The following is a 19,577-nucleotide window of genomic DNA, read 5'->3' as shown; positions in this document are numbered from 1 at the left end:
AGAACTGGGCCTGAGCCCACGTCTCACATGAGACATGGAGAGGGGCTCCCTGTCTCAGTGGAGAGGGGTTCAGTACAGTCCTGCAGGAGGCTGGACCTTTGGCCTCAGGGCATGCTCCAGAGTCCCAGCACCAAGCTGTCCCCTAACATCAAGTAGCCATATGTGCTTTTAGACAATTCGCTTCTTCTCTATCAGGCCCTCGGGACTGAGATGGGGGAGGTCTAATAATGACTGAGAGCAGATTTCCTGGCAACCAGCATGAAGCAGACTTAAGGGTATATTTAATTGAATCTAAAGGAAATGATGTGACATTTCTAAAATCCAGTTGGGAGGGATAGTTCATAAATGCAAAATGATGATCATTATTGCTAAACATCAGCAGTCTATATGACGCACACCATGTTAAGCGCTTTTTGGGACTCGTATATCGCCACTTGGGATTTGTATTAAAAATCATTAGGGAACCAAGGGAGGGGTCCTTTGTTAATGGCACATCAGGTTTGGGGGCATACCTGAGGGAGAAGGTAGGAGAGGGGCATCAGAGACATGAAGCAGTGCCCACTTCACTCACCGAATAGCTGGCTCAAAGCCCCCAGATCGAATTCTGATCCAAAGGAGAAATCAGGTCAGAAAGATGCTTCATGGAATAGACAACATATTTGCTTCCGGAGCCAGGCTTCTGTCAACCGCCTTGCCCTTCCTGTCAAAAGGCCAAAAGGGAAAGTGCTGATGTGAATGTTTAAATTCCTTGCCTCAGACCTAATTTTTAGACTCAAGACTCAGAAAATGAGGACTTTCATATGACGGGGTTAAGTTCTTTCAAATTCGGTCACTTTGTAAAAAACCACTTATATTATCTTTGCACCAAGGTTTCAGTAAAAGCATTGTATTCTGCAATTAATAGTCCCTTGAAAGAGGGGATTTTTCTTTCCAATGGACACATTATCATGTCCCTAGAAATTTGTTGAGAAATTTGTTCATCTCGGACTCAACATTCCTTCTCCAATAAGAAGAAGTGAATAGCCTTCAGCCTAACTTGGAAACATTCTCTGCCCCTGCCCCACCACAACTTGGTTAGTATTTGAAATGGGGAGTTCCCACTGTGGCTCAGCGGTAACAAACCCAATTAGTATCCATGAGGATGCAGGTTCAATTTCTGGCCTCATGCAGTGGGTTAAGGGTCCAGAGTTGCTGTGAGCTGTAGTGTAGGTCTCAGACACAGCTAGGATCCCAGGTCGCTATGGCTGTGGCGTAGGCCAGCAGCTACAGCTCTGATTCAACTCCTAACCTAGGAACTTCCATATGCCTTGAGTGCAGCCCGAAAAAGACAAAAAATTAAAAAAAAAAAAAAGATTTGAAATGGATTTCGTTTCATCACACACTGAAAAATAAATTGTAGTCCCTTAGTACTCTAGCACCTGGTTTTGTAGTCTCAAGTCATCTTCGACTGATCACAAAAAAAAATCATCATCACTTCACTCAATAACGACTAGCATTATAACATCTGTCTATAATCAGAAGGCTTATAAAACCTTCAGTATAGCATGGGGAACTGTATCTAATCTCTTGGGATAGACCAAGATGGAAGATAATATAAGAAAAGGAAAGTGTGTGTGCATATATATATATATATATATATATATATGTGTGTGTGTGTGTGTGTGTATATATATATATATATATGTTTGTGACTGGGTCACTTCGCTGTATAGGAGAAACTAACACACTGTAAATCAACTATACTTGAATTAAAAATCTTTTTAAAAAAGAAAGCTTATAAAAAGAGGTCACAAAATGAAATGTCTTGATTCTTGAACAAAAGCCCAGCAATAATGTTTTGAAGAGGTTTTACCATTTAACCTGACTGATAAAGGTCCTTACCACAATTAATGGGAAAAGAGGTTTTTTAAGGAAAGTTTTGTTTTGCAGGATTTATTGCCAAGTCCGAACGTAGTCTCTGGTGCAGAAACATGATACTGCAAATAGTTCAACAAGAGATTGGTCTTAATTATCTCAATGTTGAAGGCAAGGCATTACTGACATCAATATAAGCATTATGCAGAAAGGGGGCGCCCCACCCTGAACAAGGAAGGGAGAGATGATGGTTTCATTGTGAAGAAACTGGGAGGAACATCTATGTATGTATAACCCCTAATCCCATCTGGATCCTGCAACTCTGAACTTGTTAGCATTCATACCACTCTGTAAATTGCACTAAGTTAAAGGCAATTTTTCCTTTGGTAGAAATAACTCAGAGCCAGACCTTTCTCCACCTGAATGTCTCTCCGATTCTGCGAGGTCAGAAAAACTTTCTTAGTTGTGTCTCCCTTTAAGAAAAAAACAGCTGTACTGAGTCCAAGCTAGATTTCTCACTGTTGGAGACTGGAGTTACAAACATGGAGTCAGGAAAGACTAGAATGTATCGCTATGAGTAGGGACTCAGGGTTTTTTTTGGTTTTGGGGGGTTTTTTTGTTGTTGTTGTTTGTTTGTTTGTCTTTTCTAGGGCTGCTTCCCGAGGCATATGGAGGTTCCCAGGCTAGGGATCAAATCGGAGCTGTTGCTGCCAGCCTACACCAGAGCCACAGCAATGCAGGATCCGAGCCATGTCTGTGACCTACACCACAGCTCACAGCAACACTGGATCCTTAACCCACTGAGCAAGGGCAGGGATCAAACCCGCAACCTCATGGTCCCTAGTCGGATTTGTTAACCACTGTGCCATGACGGGAACTCCCAGGGGTTTTTAAATAAGGAGAGACAAATAGAGAAAATATATATATATAATTTCTGTCCAAAAGGAATTAGAAAGAAAAATACCCCACAGTAATGAATACATATAAATTTCAGTACTATGAGCCAGTGCTGTTCAGATAAAAGGGAGATTCTAGGGCTGGGGCAGAGAAAGAACAGAATGATCCCAGAGCAGTAAAATGCTCCAGAACTAAGAGTTCTAAGAATAACAGAGACTATCAAAAAGACACAGGGGCATTCCTGCAGCAGGTTACTGATCTGGCCTGACTCTGTGGCAGTGCCCATTGGAGCCCCAGCCTTGTGCAGTGAGTGAAGGATCCAGCATTGCTGCATAGGTCACAGCTGCAGCTCAGATTCAGTCTCTGGCCTGGGGCCTTCCATATCCCACAGGTACTGCTGAAAAATAAATAAATGAATGAATGAAAGAAGGAAGGAAGGAAGGAAGGAAGGAAGGAAGGAAGGAAGGAAGGAAAGAAAGAAAGAAAGAAAGAAAGAAAGAAAGAAAGAAAGAAAGAAAGAAAGAAAGAAAGAGAGAGAGAGAGAAAGAGAGAGAGAAAGAAAAAAGAAAGAAAGGAAAAAAAGGGACATAGGAACTAATTTGAATGGACTCCCAGAGGGAGAATCAGGGACAACTGAAGAATCAAAATAAACAGTGACAGTAGTGGATTATAACAGTTTAAAAAAGAAAATCCATGAGCCCCTACTGACGTAAGTAAATGCATACATACAGGGAGGAACAGGAAAAGCTCTTCCTTACACTAAAGTATATATAGCTGTATAAATACTGAAATAGGAGTTCCTGTCATGGCTCAGTGGTTAACAAATCCAACTAGGAACCATGAAGTTGCGGGTTCAATCCGTGGCCTCACTCAGTGGATTAAGGATCCGGCGTTGCCATGAGCTGTGGAGTAGGTCGAAGATGCGGCTTGGATCTGGCATTGCTATGGATGTGGCATAGGGCAGCGGCTACAGCTCCGACTGGACCCCTAGCCTGGGAACCTCCATATGTCACGGGTGCCGCCCTAGAAATGACCAAAAAAAAAAAAAAAATACTGAAGCAATCATGGATTAGAAAATCATTAATGTGCAAACTGCTAAATATAGAATGGATAAACAACAAGGTCTTATTGTATAGCATAGGGAACTATATTCAATATCCTGTAATAAACCATAATAGAAAAGAAAAAATACATATATATAAAACTGAATACTTTGCTATATGGCAGAAATTAACACACTTTAAATCAACTATACTTCAATAAAATAAATTTTTAATTTACCAACTATTAAAAATATTTCTTTTTTTTTTTTTTTTTTTCAATGGCAGCACCCATGGCATATGGAAATTCCTGGGCGGGGATTCAATCAGAGCAACACCAGTTCCTTCTAATCCATTGCACAGGAATTGGCTACTTTCTATCTCCCTCACCACACTTCAGACTCCTGGAGGGTTGAGTCTGGGGATGAGGTATAAGGACTCATTGAGTATTTATTGAATAACTAAATGAGTAAAGACAGTTTAATTTCAGAAGTCAACACTTCTTGCTAGTTTCTTTTCAGGTATTTTTTTTTTTTTAATTTTCAAAATTTGTGGCCATGCCCCCAGCATACAAAAGTACCCAGGCCAGGAAATGAACCCATACCACAGCAGTGAAAATGCCAGATCTTAACCCACTGAGCCACCAGGGAACTCCATCTTGCTAGTTTCTATAATAGTTTTCAGGTAATCTGCTTCAGCATCACTTATGGTGCATGTAAGCTATGCAGATTTCTAGGACCCACCTAGAATGTAATGAATCTTTGAGAGAAATGGTTCTAAGTATCAAATTTATAAAAACATTCTTAAAGCTTTTTTTTTTTTTTTTTTTTGTCTTTTTAGTGCCGCACCCCACAGCACATAGCGGTTCCCAGGCTGCGGACCTAATTGGAGCTGTAGCCGCTGGCCTACGCCACAGCCACAGCAATGCCAGATCCAAGCTGCATCTGTTACCTACACCACAGCTCGTGGCAATGCCGGATCCTTAACTCAGTGAGATGCTGGATCCTTAACTGAGTGAGAACAGGAATCAAACCTGCAACCTCATGGCTCCTAGTCAGATTCGTTTCTGCTGCGCCATGAAGGGAATTCCCTTCAAGCAACTTTAATGCATATTAGCTTTTAGGATCAGAGATCAAGCAGAATGAAACCAATTCCCATTATTTATGGCTTTTCATTTCACCCTTTTCCATACTTACCCTTCAATATAAAACTCCTGAAAATGACACTTGCTGAGATCCGAGGGTTTCTACTCAATTGACACTCTCTCTGTAGAAATGGGGCCTTTTAGAATCCCAGATGGCTTCCAAATAGTACGTTTAAAGAGCTCTGCAGCCCCCCTTGTGTCTAAAATTTGAAGATCCCTGGTGCCAAAGAGCCAATTTACAGAATATATGTGGGAAGAAATGCAAAGGAAATACATTTGACCATAACCAAAGTTTTACCGAAAAAATAATATAGGAGTTCCTGCTGTGGTGCAGTGGAAACGAATCTGACTAGGAACCATGAAGTTTTGGGTTCAATCCCTGGCCTCGCTCAGTGGGTTAAGGATCTGGTATTGCCTTGAGCTGTGGTGTAGGTCGCAGACACGGCTCAGATCTGGTGTTGCTGTGGCTCTGGCATAGACGGGACACAACAGCTCCAATTAGACCCCTAGCCTGGGAACCTCCATATGCCATGGGTGCAGCCCTATAAAGACAAAAGGCAAAAATAATAATAAAATAATATAAACATAGCATGTAGGATAAAATACAAAAATAAAAAAAGATTTGCTTACCAGCCCTAGCTCTAAAAGAAAAGAAAGGTTTTCATCTGGCAAAACAATGATTTGGGATTAAGCCAACTGTTACAGATAATTACACATCCCTTGAAGAATTAGTGCTGCCCTCAAAGTTTGAAAAAGAGTGGAGGTGAGACGACAAGGATAGTGTATAAAGTTGCACTGAAGGTTCTAATAGGGTTTTAGTCTATAAACAGAAGGTTTCAGGTTAATGCAGCCCATTTATAAGCTACTAGTAACCTCTTTGCGATCTATGTGTTTCTAGATGAACAGTAAAAATAAGACATTCACTTCTCTTCCTATCTTTTAAATGCCACTCCTTTATCATCATCTTTAAGGCTTATGAAATGAAAAGACAGATGAAAAAAAGTCCAGGGACAGCATCTTGAATATGTGACATAAATTATCCTCGACTTAAATAATTTACTAGTTTATACAGCCATGGGATATAAAGCAAGAACTGAATGCAATGAAATAAACTGTGTGCATATTTAAATAATTCATATTCTAATTAAAATTGCCTTTGGAACAGTGGGCTGTTCCAAAATCATCTTGACCAACACTTCCTTTCATCAGCTTAAAAAACAAAAAGAGTTTCCAGACATAACTTTGCTAGGTTTTTGAAGGTCCTCAAACTGTGGAAACGTAGGTCACATGCTTTCACCCTTTGCCCGGTGCTATAATTAGCTCTCAGTGTCAAGAGGAGGAAATACACACTGAACAGCAGGTCCGCAGTGGGTTCTGCTGCATGAAGCATAATGAGGATTTCAGATGTAACACACTAATACTTGTTTTATTACCATAGTCAATTGTCCGTGCATCTTAGGATTCATGTTGTGTGCACTGGCTAAGTCATGTTTCTTTCATTAGCTGAAGCAATTAATGTACATTCCGCCTTTTAAGTACTATCTCTTTATGCTTTCTCCTTGTGTAATTCAGTTTGCAATGATTAAAATAATTTTTCAATGGCGATGTCACAGCTTAATGAAAAAATATACAGCACTAATGTAAAATGCATTTGTAAACATTTTTAGGAGGAATGTTTGTTGTTACACGGCAGCATAGCAGATGGCTATAAAAAAGCAGCTCAGACTCAAAAACTAGCAGAGAGACAGACCTTGGGGGATTGGGGAAAACGGGGGGAAGGGGCAGAAATTTTACTCTTTTGAAAGAGAATTTAATGCTATGTCAGAAAGAGCCTTCAGTCCCTTTTGTTTGCTGTGGGTAAGGAAGAAATACGGGCTACTGTTTACAATGAATGCCTCAGTCTTATTCACCCTTTTAACTATTGAGCACCTATTTTGTGCCAGGCCTCAGGTTGTATCTTTTACGCACAGCTTCTCATTCAATCACAGAAATTGTGAGAAACTGAGACACAGATGGATGCAATAACTTTCCCAAGAGTCTCACTGCTAGTTAGTCAGGGAGCTGGCATCTGTCCCCCACCAGATCCCTTTTACTACCTAGCAGAGCGGTTAAGGAGCCAGGCTGCATGGCTTTCTCTCTGTCTCCCTGCACATTAGCTGTGGGACTTTGGGCAAATTACTCAACCTTTCTGAGCCACACAGTGCTGTCTGTTAAAATGGAGAGAGTAACAGAAACCTGGCCCATGGTACTGTTGTGAAGATGAGATAAGTGAGTATGTGCCAGGTGCTCAGAAGCATGCCTGGGACGGGGTAAGTATCTGCTCTCATTATTATGACCCTTCCTATGCTCTACTGGCCAGGCTGTGGTGTCTGATCCTCTGTTTCGGGACTAATGGATTATTTAAGCAAGATGTTAAGCTATTATGACGCCTATTAGGAAATGAACATGTGTGTAAATGGTCTTAGAGAAGATTATTTCACACTTGTTATTTGTCATCACCAGAATCCAGATTTAATCAACTTTCTGAACATCTTTCTTAATTTACCAAGTGATTATCCTTTTTAGTGCACATGGCCAATAATTTCAATAGCTATATTTTTATACTGTTTTTCACTTCTGTGGGCATAATGTGCTAATTCAGTCTTTAGCATTTAGACATATGCGATTAGACAAAGCAGCACAGGTACTGAGATACTGCGGAGTGTCGCCTTTAGATCTCCAGTCAGCGCTGAACAGAGAAACACCATCCCTGATCTGACTGTACTCCTTTACTCAGGCTGGCTGCTTCCTGAAAGAAAACTCTTAGAGTGTTCTCTCTGCCTATATGATGCTTCCCCTGATTCTGTAGTTGACATCTTCCTCCAGGACCTCACTTAAATGGTACCTCCTCCAAGAAGGCTTCCAGACCCACTCTTCCTCTCCAGATAAAATTCCTTCTCCTTTGTCTGAATGCTCAAGGCAGAAAACATTTACTTTCCTCCCATCCGTATCCTCTTTCTACTTGGTTAGTGAATTTCCAAGGTTACAGGCACATGACTTTCCAGAATAAAAACCATATCAACCTCCCCTTGCACTTAGGTGTGGACAGCTTTGTGTTTGGTAAATAGGATATAGGCAGTATTGTGTCCTCCTTCTAGAATGTGTCCTTAGAGAAAGAAAGCATGCCATTCTTTACTCCTTCCTTCTTTCCGTTTGCCAGAATGGATGTGATGGCTGGTGCTTGAGAAGCCATTTTAGACCATGAAGTGGAAGTCAAATATTGATGATGGCACAATAGTTAAATAGAAAAAAATCCAAGTTCCTAATGACTGCAGAGTTGCCAGGCAACCTGGACTGCCTACCTCCAAAAACTGTTTCATGAGAAAGAAATAATTTGATTTCTTTTGTTGTTTGCATGTGAACACAATCTCGACTCATTTAGCATTTTGTGTTATTTGTACCTATTTCTTTTGTATAGCACTCATAATATCACATTATATCTAACTGTTCACTAAGTATTCACCATGGTGCCAGGCTTTTAGTAGGTTAAGTAACTGCTTATTGAATAAAGATAACTTGAATCAAAGTGTGTTGACCAACAGCACAAATCCTTTTGACACTAAATCAACTAAATCAGGATCAGGAGCATCCTCTTTTTTTTTTTTTTTTTTTTTTTTTTTTGGTTGCGCCCACGGCATGCAGAAGTAACACACACCACAGCAGTGACCCTAGCCACAGCAATGAGAATGCTGGATCTTTAACCACTAGGCCACCAGGAAACTCCAGGAGCACACTTTCTGTATAAGCATAAAGATCTTTTTCATACACAACAGAGAAGGAACATAACACGTTTGTCTGTGGTTGCTGTACCTATTCCACTGCTTTTATTGAGAATGACTTTCTTCCGACTACAGTGCCTCGGGTCACTGCAAAGGTACAGGTTCAATCCTTGGCCCAATACAGTGGGTTAAAGGATCCAGTGTTGCTGCAGCTGTGGCACAGGTTACAACTGTGACTCGGATTCAACCCCTGGCCTAGGAACTTCCATATGCTGAGGGTGGAGCCATAAAAAATTTTTTAAATATAAAAAATAATAGAACGACTCTGTTGTAGTTAAGAGAATGAGTTTGCCTAGTACAGGATTATTGGGGGGTTTTTTGGATGACGCAGTGATAAAGTAACACATTTGGCTGAAGAACTCTCTGGTCTGGGGAGATCATCCTCTTGAATAGAAAGACACTGAGTGGAGTTCCCTGGTGGCCTAGCAGGTTAAGGATCCTGTGTGGTCACTGCTGTGGCAGGGGTTTGGTCCCTGGCCTGGGAATATCTGCATGCTGTGAGTGTAGCCAAAAAATAAATATATAAATAAAATAAAACTTAGAAAAAGAAAGAGACTTAGAGTGACTGGTGGCTGTGAAGGAGTTCCGTTCTGCTCATGGTTCTGTTACATGATTCTTACATCTGACCCAAAGTTCTGGAATATGATTATAAGCAGTATGAGACTTGGCCTGTGTTTTAGGTTTAACTACTTACTCTTTTTATACTTGGTCTAAATTCCTACCCAGAATTCTATTCTAGAAGTTCACTGACAAAGAGAGCATACATTATTTGAAATAAATAATCTGCATTACTATGAACCATTGCATTATAAAAGTAGCAAGAATAGGAAATTTAAAGCTTTAAAGCCATGTCTCAGCAGATAATGTTTTGGTGAGTATAGGCTTTGGTGTTTTTTAAGAAGGAAACAATCAACTAAGAGAAAATAGACTATGGCATGAGGGCCTTATCGATTTCTCCATTTTCTACTATGATCCCATGACTCTTTGGTAATGTCACAGATCTGAAATTACTATGTGAACTCTGCAAAAAACATTCCTTTGATGGGAACTTAAAACATCTCTAGGATTAACATTTAACTCAGCTAAATTTCCCAACACTGCTGACATCATGAAGCTCTTCAGAAGGTTTTGAGTGGGATAGAAGAAAGATTTGTCTCAATTTAAGAGCCTAATTTGCCTACTATAGAAGAAAAAATAATAACCTTTTTGGAGGTAAAGCTTTTTAAGATATGTGTTACACTGATTTGACTGTAAATTTTTAAATGGCAATTAAAATTGAGCCATGTGCTTTTTCTCAAATTCACACTTGGCCAATGATGAGAACTGTTTTAAACTGCTTCCTCTGAACCAGGGCCACTTTATCCAAAGGGCAGAGAAAAGTAGAATTATTTAATATACAAGAGCGTCTGCAGAAAATGCCCTCACTGCCTTTTCTGAGGCCCAAGACAAATTGGAAAACATATATCCTCTGATGACAGTCACTTAGCACACTGATCACCCCAAGGTTGAACATCCTGGGTGTGTTGGCCCATTTAAAAAGCTAGTTCACTGGTACCACACAGCAGTACAGTCAGAACTAATCCACTCTAGATAGTTTACCTATTGGAAACAAGTATTTAATCTATTGAAAGCAATGAAATTGACACTGACATGACCTGATCACAGGACATAATTATTAAAACAATTGTGCATGGTGAGGTCATTATAAGGATGAATGAGATTCCTTATCAGAATCAGTCATCATCTAAGTTATTTTCACCTTATAAAATGTTTTCCATTAATAAAGAAGGAAGGGGGGGTTCCTGCTGTTGTGCAGTAGGTTAAGAATCCAACTGCAGCAGCTTGGGTTCCATGGAGGCACGGGCTGGATCCCTGGCCTGGCACAGTGGGTTAAAGGATCCAGTGTTGCTTGGATTCAATTCTTGGCCCCAGAACTTCCATATGCCACAGGTTCAGCCATTAAAAAGAAGAATAAGGAAGGAAAGGAACCAGAAAAAGATGGAAGGAGGAATAAAAAGAGGAAAGGAGGGAGGGAGGGAAGACATCTATAAAAGATGTCATACCCCCTTTGATTTTGAAGGACCTTGGGCCAGAAAGTCTTGCTTAGGAAAATCTGAATCCCCGATGATGTAGCTGGCCTTTGGATCTACTGAGAAGCTGCAGCACAGCTGTTGTCATTGATTTCTGTATCAGCAACAGTCTAGGGACTTGAGAACCTCAAATTCTGTGGCTTTTTCCAACCCTAGATTCTTGAGACTTCTCAAATCCTTTCCCTTCTCTCTGTCTGAATCTCTTGTCTTTTTTCCCAAAGGAAAGAGAGAAAGAGGGAAAAGTAAGGAAGAAGGGCAATAATATTAACATAGAGGCATAATTTTCATTTATATCCAAAGTTTTCCATTTTTTTTTTTTTCATGTATCCAAGGGGCTTCAGACACTGAAAGTACTGGAATGTGGTACTAGCAATGTGCTGAAATACTGTAAAGTACTAGAAGTGCTAAGTACTCAGTATGGTGATGAGTCACAAAAAAAATGGCAGAATTATGGGTGGAATCAAACTCCTGGTGTACAAGAGCCTGTGTCCTCTTAAAACATTCTACTGGTTTCAGCAGCCTTGAACGAAGAAGCATTTGGACAATCACCCAACCAAATCCTGGCATCCTCATCAGAAACCACAGCTAAAACCACAGTTGCAGAATTTGTAACCAATCTGAACTTAACCCCAATTCATAGAAACTCAAGAACATTTTCTACTGAAGTTGAGCCAGATCCAGGAGTGCCACTGAGATGTTTCTGACTAACAGTAAACTCTGAAAGAGTTTGTAAAGAATTCACCCGAAACTCTAAGGGAACTGTGAAACCAGTAGAAAGTAATCCTTCATGAAATCAAACCAAAGAGAAAACTGCCGGAAATTAAGTGACTGCTTTTTATGAGAGAAAGCCAAAGCTCTTTTGTCAATGGTTAAAAACAAGGCAACAGGAGTTCCCTTTGTGGCTCAGCGGTTAACACTCCTGACTGGGATCCACGAGGATGAGGGTTTGATCCTGGCCTCCCTCAAAGGGTTAAGAATCTAGCATTTCTGGGAGCTATAATGTAGGTCACAGACGTGGCTCAGATCCCACGTTGCTGTGGCTGTGACACAGGCCAGCAGCTGCAGCTCTGATTCGCCCCCTAGCCTAGGAACTTCCATGTGTCACAGGTGCAGCCCTAAAAAAAAAAAAAAAAGAAAAAGAAAAAGGCAACAGGCCCCAAATGGAGTCACTCATGTTAAGCCCATATCACCCAATCAAGACTTAGTAAGTTTCAGCTCTCCCAGAAATGGACCCTTAAACCCGTCAATCAAGAATCACCTGGTCAACATCATTTAGGTAATTTGCTTAACAAAACGCCTGTCATGCCCTAAAGGAAGGTAACTGCAATAAACAACCTGCTCTTTTGCCTAGTGTAACTCCCTTGTTCCTGCTCCCTTCTGCCTATAAAAGTCTCCCATGTACAACTCCTCAGAGCTCCTGTCCGTCTGCCAGACCGGATGCTGCCTGATTCAAATCAATTTTTGCTCAAATATAATTTCTGAAGTTTACATTTTGAAATTCAAATAAAATATTAAAATTTTAATATGCTTCAGTTTATCTTTTAACACAATGAATCATTCTTTACCCAACTGATGGCTCACTCTTGCCAAAAAAAGGCCCCTCAGAGTTCCCATTGTGGCTCAGCAGGTTATGAACCTGACTACTATCCATGAGGATGCAGATTTGATCCCTGGCCTCGCTCGGTGGATTAAGGATCCGGCATTGCGGCATAGGTTGCAGATACAGCTCAGATTCAGCACTACTATGGCTGTGGCTGTGGCTGTGGCTGTGGCTGTGGCTGTGGCGCAGGTCAGCAGCTGTAGCACCAATTTGACCTCTAGCCCGGGAACTTCCATATGGGGCTGGTGTGGCCCTAAAAAAGTAGAACAAAAAACAAAAACAAGTCCGCTCCTCCTTTCTAACTCAGAATGTTTTGTCATAAATGTATTGAGTCTTTGGGGTTTTATCCCTGTCAGTTGGTAACTAGATATGAAGTATATTAATAGGTATGAGTGAAAGTGTGAAACTTAACTCCAGAGGATTTGCTTCTATTTGTTTGTTTCCAAAAATGTTCATAACAATAATTATAACTGGTAGGAAAACACTTTCAACACTAAATACACTGACTGCTACTAAAGTATTAAGCTGCCTGTTTTTGAGAGATCTGCTGAGGGATGAACTGCGTATTCTGAGTAGGTCTTTCATAGTTTGATCAGGGTCTTCCTCTCTTCCTTCCTTCCTCATGGCAGCCTTCCCCCTCTAAAAAAAAAAAAAAAAAAAAAAATCCTTTTGGCAATTTATTCTTGTGGGTTAGCAAGATACTCCTAAGGCTAATGAGACGAGGCTGGAGACAAACTTGCTTTAATTTATAATTTTGCCTACTGTTCATTTACCCTGGCAGTAATTAGAAAATCTGGATGTGACAGACAGGGTTCTAAGCAGGCACCCAAGATTCCAGCTCTGGGGCACACACACCCTGAGGAAGTCCCTCCATCCTCTTAAGTATGAGTAGAACAAAACCTGTGACTATAGTGGGATATCATACCCATGACTGAGGCACCAATTGGTTGACTTTGAGTTACCCCAACAGGTGAGTATTCTGGTGGGCCTGACCTAATCAGAGGATCCTTTAAAAGAACATCAGAAGAATGTATTCTTCTACTAGCCTGAAAGAAAGTATACTGCCATGTTGTGAGAGGAGGGTGGCCTCAATAGGAGCTGAGAGCTGTCCCCAAACAAGAGCTAGCAAGAAAACAGGGACCTCAGTCATACAACTGCGCTGAAATAAATTTGCCAACAACCAGTGAGCTTGCAAAGACACTTCCAGTTTCAGTCCAGTCACAGTGACTTCAGCCAGGTGACAGCTTGAAAAGAGGACCCATCTAAATCTTATATCTGGACTCTTAACCCATAGGAACTATGAAATAATAAATTTGTGACATTGTAAGCCATTAAATTTTCAGTAAATTCTTTTATGTAGCAAGAGAAAACTAATATGTTAATGAAAGCATGAAAATGTCATTAGTCGACGGAATCTGTTAAATGACCTCTCCATAAATGGCACTACGCTATGTTACCAGAAGCAAAAGCAAAGGTTAGATATGACATTCAATATTATCTTCTTTTGCAGTTCCTGTCGTGGCACAGCAGAAACGAATCTGACTAGGAACTATGAGGTTGCAGGTTCAATCCCTGGCCTTGCTCAGTGGGTTAAGGATCCAGCGTTGCCATGAGCTGTGGTGTAGGTCACAGACGCAGCTCAGATCCTGCGTTGCTGTGACTATGGTGTAGCTCCAATTAGACCCCTAGTCTGGGAATCTCCATATGCCAAGGGTGTGGCCCTAAAAAAGACAAAAGACAAAAAATATTTATATACTATCTTCTTTTAATTTTTTTTCTTTTTATGGCTCAATCTGTGGCATATGGAAATTCCCAGGCTAAGGGTCTATTTGGAACTGCACCTGCAGGCCTATGCCACAGCCCCAGCAATGCCAGCTCTGAGTCACATGTGTGACCAAGGCCAAAGCTTGCAGCAACGCAGGATCCTTAACCCACTGAGAGAGGCCAAGGATCAAACCTGCATCCTCACATAGATGACATCAAGTCCTTAACCCTCTGAGCCACAATGGGAGCTTTTTTTTTTTCCTTCAATTATAACACTTGGCATGAGAGCCTAGAGAAAGGTTTTCATTTTTTCTCTCTCATCCTCTTTTGGGGACAACATAAGCAAGTTCATAGAGGAAATCATGGAATTATTCCTTAATAAGGTACTCAAAGTCACTCTTTTATTGAAAAGAATATATGCAGCTGATCATTTTGATAACCTAAAGAAGTTTCTCCTTCTTTAAGTTTATATATATATGTATACGAAGTTTCTCCTTCTTTAAGTTTATATATATATGTATATATATACACACACACAAAATGATTAGCTGCATATATTCTTTTCAGTATATATGTATAGATATACTGTATATACATGTATGTATGTATATATATATAGTATCTCCTCAAATGTAATCAGAATTTGGTCACTTTGAAAAGCATGTTTATGAAGAGAACAACACACATAGGGTCCAGTTATACATATGGATTATATTAACATTCTCATCATTGATATATTTGTTTTTCTTTTTCCATTTTATAAAAATAGTAACAGTAGTAATAGCATCCTTTATGAGAAACTGTGCTTAGCTGTATTTCTCCATTGAGACTTCTAAAGGAAAAAGACTCAAGCTGAATGAGGTGGGAACATCCTGTAAGGAAGCATAATGGCCTGGATGTTGGGAGATCTTCATTCTGTGACCTATTTTGACATTAATTAGCTCATGATTTTAAACATAAAATTTTCTTTTTCTAGTTTCCAGTTTCTTCATAAATAAAAAGAAAGGGTTCGATAAGCTTTCATAGCTGATGGAGTTTAAAACCTTAGAGAATCCTAAATAAACATGGGGTAAAAGCAGAGGTAGCAAATGCAGCAGGAGAGGGGGATAAGCAAGCAGGCAGGCTCCCAGGGTCCAGAGCCACACCCACACAGACTCCCTCTTCTCCATCCCATACACATGGGCCCTAAGGAGGATTCCCAATCAACAAAGGTTGCCAGGGTGTTTTACAAAATGCCAAGAAGCACTGGACTATATGGTCTATAAGGTCTCTCCCAGCAAAGACCATATGAGTCTCTCAGAAGAAATAAAACTGGAAAATGAGTCATCTTCTCCCGATCATCACTCTGGGGCTTAGATTCTGCTGATGTAGCAATAAACTGTTTTCTAAGAGAGATCAGATGTTCCCTAATCCATCTGGCACTTCAGTTTTCTTTCTCATGCAGACCATTTTTTTCATTTTTCACTGTGGGGGTACATTTCTCTGGGGGCCCATAGTCAGAGCAACCAAGATGTTCTAATACAGTACTTATTTAAGTTTAGCTGTATCAATCAAGCCAATTCATTCAGTGCGATCAAGAGTTATTACACTGTAAAGCTATCTTTATAAATAAGTTAAAAATAAAGAGAAATTTTATTTTGTGTCCTTCTTCCTTATTCTTGGCTCTGGTCCCTAAATTTGTTTGGTGCTGCAATAAGACCAGCCCCATTATCTATCCCTTCATACTCTAGGAAGCTGCATAGACTATTAAAAGGGCAGGGACTCCTGAGTGTGGAGAAAGTAGGACTGAGATCAAGGCATAGGAATAGTTTCTAAAAATTAGGGATGTCAACCACGAGAGAGCAAACATCCACCAGTTTGCATCATTCTTGCCACACCTCAACTCTCCTCCCATCCTACTGTAATACGATCCCAACCTACTCCTTCTGCATTGTCTGGCACTGGCAAATATCAAAGATGAATTTTAATAGAAACTGCACTTGTGATAATGGCTATTTTGCTGATACTGATTGAGTCACTTCATGCCAGAAACTGTGCTCAGCACTTCACTACTATCACTCCATAGAACCTGTACAACCTCCTGCAGGGTAGGTATTATTTCTCCCAGTCTACAACTGAGGAGACTGAGATTCAAGGGAAGTTATTTAACAGAGCTAATAGGTGACATTCATACATCTATTTGTGTACTTAACCTCCTAGCACTTACCCATTTGACCTGCTCTAGAGCAAAAGCCAGGACATTTATTTCTGGGAGCCCTCGTCCCCAACATAGTACTTTTGCAACAAATGGCATTCAAAAATATTTGTTTTGCTATGACTACCCCAATTTTTACTGGTGATAGAACTGAAACTAAATCCATTGGGAGGGATGGAAATATTCATACATTGTTCGGTGGAGCTGACCTATACTTGTTACCATGACGGCAGAACAGAACACACAGAAAAGCTTAATTTTAATCCATACACTCTCTAAATGGATTTGTGAACCTAGGGCTACTGTCCCTTCTATATAGAAATTCCTACTTCTCTAGAATGCAACCACATCTAAAGAAGACCATCAAAGCAACAGATCTAAAGATAGACTGTCTAATCCATACTCATTTTAATCTATATAATCTCTCCTCTAAATGGATTTGTTACCACAGGACCATGGTCTTTGTTATACAGAAATTTCTAATTTTCTATAATACAATAATATTTAAAGAAGAAAAATTAAAGGCATGAATCTAAAATAATGACTGATATAGTCTGGTTAGTTTGGTATGCATCCTAAAATAACATTTAGCTCATTAGAGAGAGAAGCCAAATATATTCTCCCTGCTTAGTCAGGGTTACATATGGTATTGGCTGTATTTTACAAGCCCTGAATCAGGGTATGTGACACAGGATTGCTAGGGAATATCCAGAACATATGGTCAACATCATATTAGGAAACAGCCACTGAAGATACTTTGGAGTTGCTATTCCTACAGCACATATGTGTTTCAGAGAATAATCTCTTATTTTCCCAAAGATATAGCCCAACTCTACCATAAGCCTTTGAGAGATGAAGTTAATTATACATCTAGGTAGGTGGGCCAGTAAGAAAGCTCAGAGAACAGATTGATAATACAAGAGATCAACCATTCAACCATTTTCAGTTTAGAGAAGCCACATCAAACCTTAATGAGAAACCACATGTAGTGGTAAATTCTGGCATTTAATTTTATGATTATTTACAGCCATTCTGGTGGAGAGCATATGGCATAGAGATGACTTTTTTTAAAGTACCAGAAAAATAAGCTAGAATGGACTAAATACATTGCAATCGAGTTTTGTTCCTCTTGGTAAAGAGATGAGAGACACATTTAATTAAACAAAAAAAAGATAAAAATGGTGTGAGCCATGGGTAATAATTCATACTTCTGGAACTGCCTGGCATCATGTCTTAGGTGAAAACTGGTAACAAATATTAAAAAAGTTAACACAGTTCCAAAGTAATTTATCCTTAGGTGAATGCCCTACAGTCTGTCAAAAATCTTCATTCTTTTAATTCTATAGTCATTTATCATTCTACTAAAATGCTATAAAAATACACTGTAAAACTTTTCACCTATTTGGTTTTCAAATTATTTTCTAAGGTCTCACGGGAGACTTTGGCCATAGAAGCAATGTTAAGCATCATTTTTTTTTCTCTCCAAGAATAATGCCTTTGCTCATTTAATATCCTTGCGTATAAACCTAATAACAGATTTGGGTATATGTACTTTCAAAATCAACTATGATGGTATGTTTCATTAAATGAGAAGATGAATGATTAGACGGCCCATGGTACAGTTAAAGAAGGAAAAGCAGAAGAGTTTCAGGTACAAGATACCAGACCCAGGATTCACTTCCCTTTCCATCCAAAAGCCTACCCCAAAGAGTATATCAGCACAAAAGAATGTAACCATCTGAACAGAGAGAATGGGCCAGAGAAGAGGGCAATTCCTCACATTCCTAGAACTGGAAAGCAGAGAGGAGCATGGTGATGGATAAAACAGTAGAATAATCCACAGTCCAGCTTCTACCATAAGGAGACACAGTGCACGTCAGTGTAAATGCAGCGCAGAACTAGAGAGGCTCTGGCATAGAAGTAAAACTTTGGACAGGAATGAGAAACGGGGCTAAAAAATAGAGGAATTGGCCAAGATGCTAGAATTGAAGGGCTCCTGTCAGGCCTCTCCACCTCAATATCCAGAAGAATGGCAGGTTTAAAGTAGTCTATCCTTTACTCTCTGGCAAAACTTAACACATAAATAAAAATTAAGATGACTCATCTAGAAAAAACGTATTGGGGCCAGACATGGCCTTCTGGACATTGGCATCTGAGAGTTCATGGAAAGACTCACCCCTGTTATGTTACTTACTATGAATTTAAGGCAGAGGAAAAATAACATAGAATTTAATTTGTAAGATAGAAGATTTTCAGCTATTATCATTTGGAAACAATGGCCAAACCTGGGAAGGCATTTACAGCCCAACATGTCCAAATGGCCAATGTGGTAAAGAAGTGGACACTAGCCAGATACTGGTTGGGCCATCATTGTTCTAAGTTGATATATTTATTTGAAATGCTCAATTTAAACACCTCTTCTTCTGGCCACTTTTAGAGAATTAAAAATAGGTCCTGAAAGGATCCCAGTTAAAAGCAAAGTACATAGCATGGGCAGCTGGATATACGCACAAGTGCTTTTATCTTTTGAAATCCTCCAGCTAGATAACCATCCAATAAAAATGTCCCCCAGGTGCCCTCTGCTTAGACACTAGTCAATACGTGCTTTGGAAATCCAAGTCAATTTTCAAGATGGGGCCTTTTTATTGTGACATCACAAGATCTTCAGCCCAGCCAGTATCTAGCTAGTGTCCACTTCTTTTCCATATTGGCCATTTGGGCATAGATGTGTTGGGTTCTAAATGCCTTCCCAGGTTTGACCATTGTTTCCAAATGAAAAGCACCTGACTTGTACCCATCACTCTCCTGCCCTTCCCATCTTCGTTCCCATCACTCCCTTTACAGTGAGTTTTAAGACAAAATCATTGTGGAGATAAAGGATGCCACTACTTGCTGGCTAAAGCAAACTAACTCTCCAACAGTTGAGAACCTAAAATTTAGCTCCTAAGAAGATCGATAGTTGATTTGCTCCAGAATTTTCTAACCTATGGCTCTCGTCCTGGCTCCACAGTGGAATCATCAATGCCAAAGTCTCACTTCAGATGAACTGTATCAGAATCTCTAGGAAAAAGCCAGGACTCATCTTAAATGCTTTCCAGGGATTTCTAATTTACATCCAGGGTCCAGAACCACTGAAGATGACTCTAGTTATAAGAAGATTGAAGGTATCTTGAATG

The 19,577-nt window shown here is 40.0% G+C and overlaps 1 long non-coding RNA gene across 1 annotated transcript in view; it reads right to left on the bottom strand.

Moving 5' to 3' along the window:
- Positions 1 to 19,577, bottom strand: part of LOC106506013 — a 448,664-nt gene that overhangs the window by 360,977 nt on the left and 68,110 nt on the right. Inside the window, exon 3 of the long non-coding RNA XR_002338945.1 lies at positions 572 to 700. This is a non-coding gene — a long non-coding RNA (uncharacterized LOC106506013). The remainder of the gene's footprint in view (positions 1 to 571; positions 701 to 19,577) is intronic.

The sequence above is a fragment of the Sus scrofa genome, chromosome 14, assembly GCF_000003025.6.
Source record: "Sus scrofa isolate TJ Tabasco breed Duroc chromosome 14, Sscrofa11.1, whole genome shotgun sequence".
Taxonomy (NCBI): Eukaryota; Metazoa; Chordata; class Mammalia; order Artiodactyla; family Suidae; genus Sus; species Sus scrofa.
The sequence above is the reverse complement of the archived record's forward strand: the minus strand, read 5'-3'. Positions and strand labels throughout refer to the sequence as shown.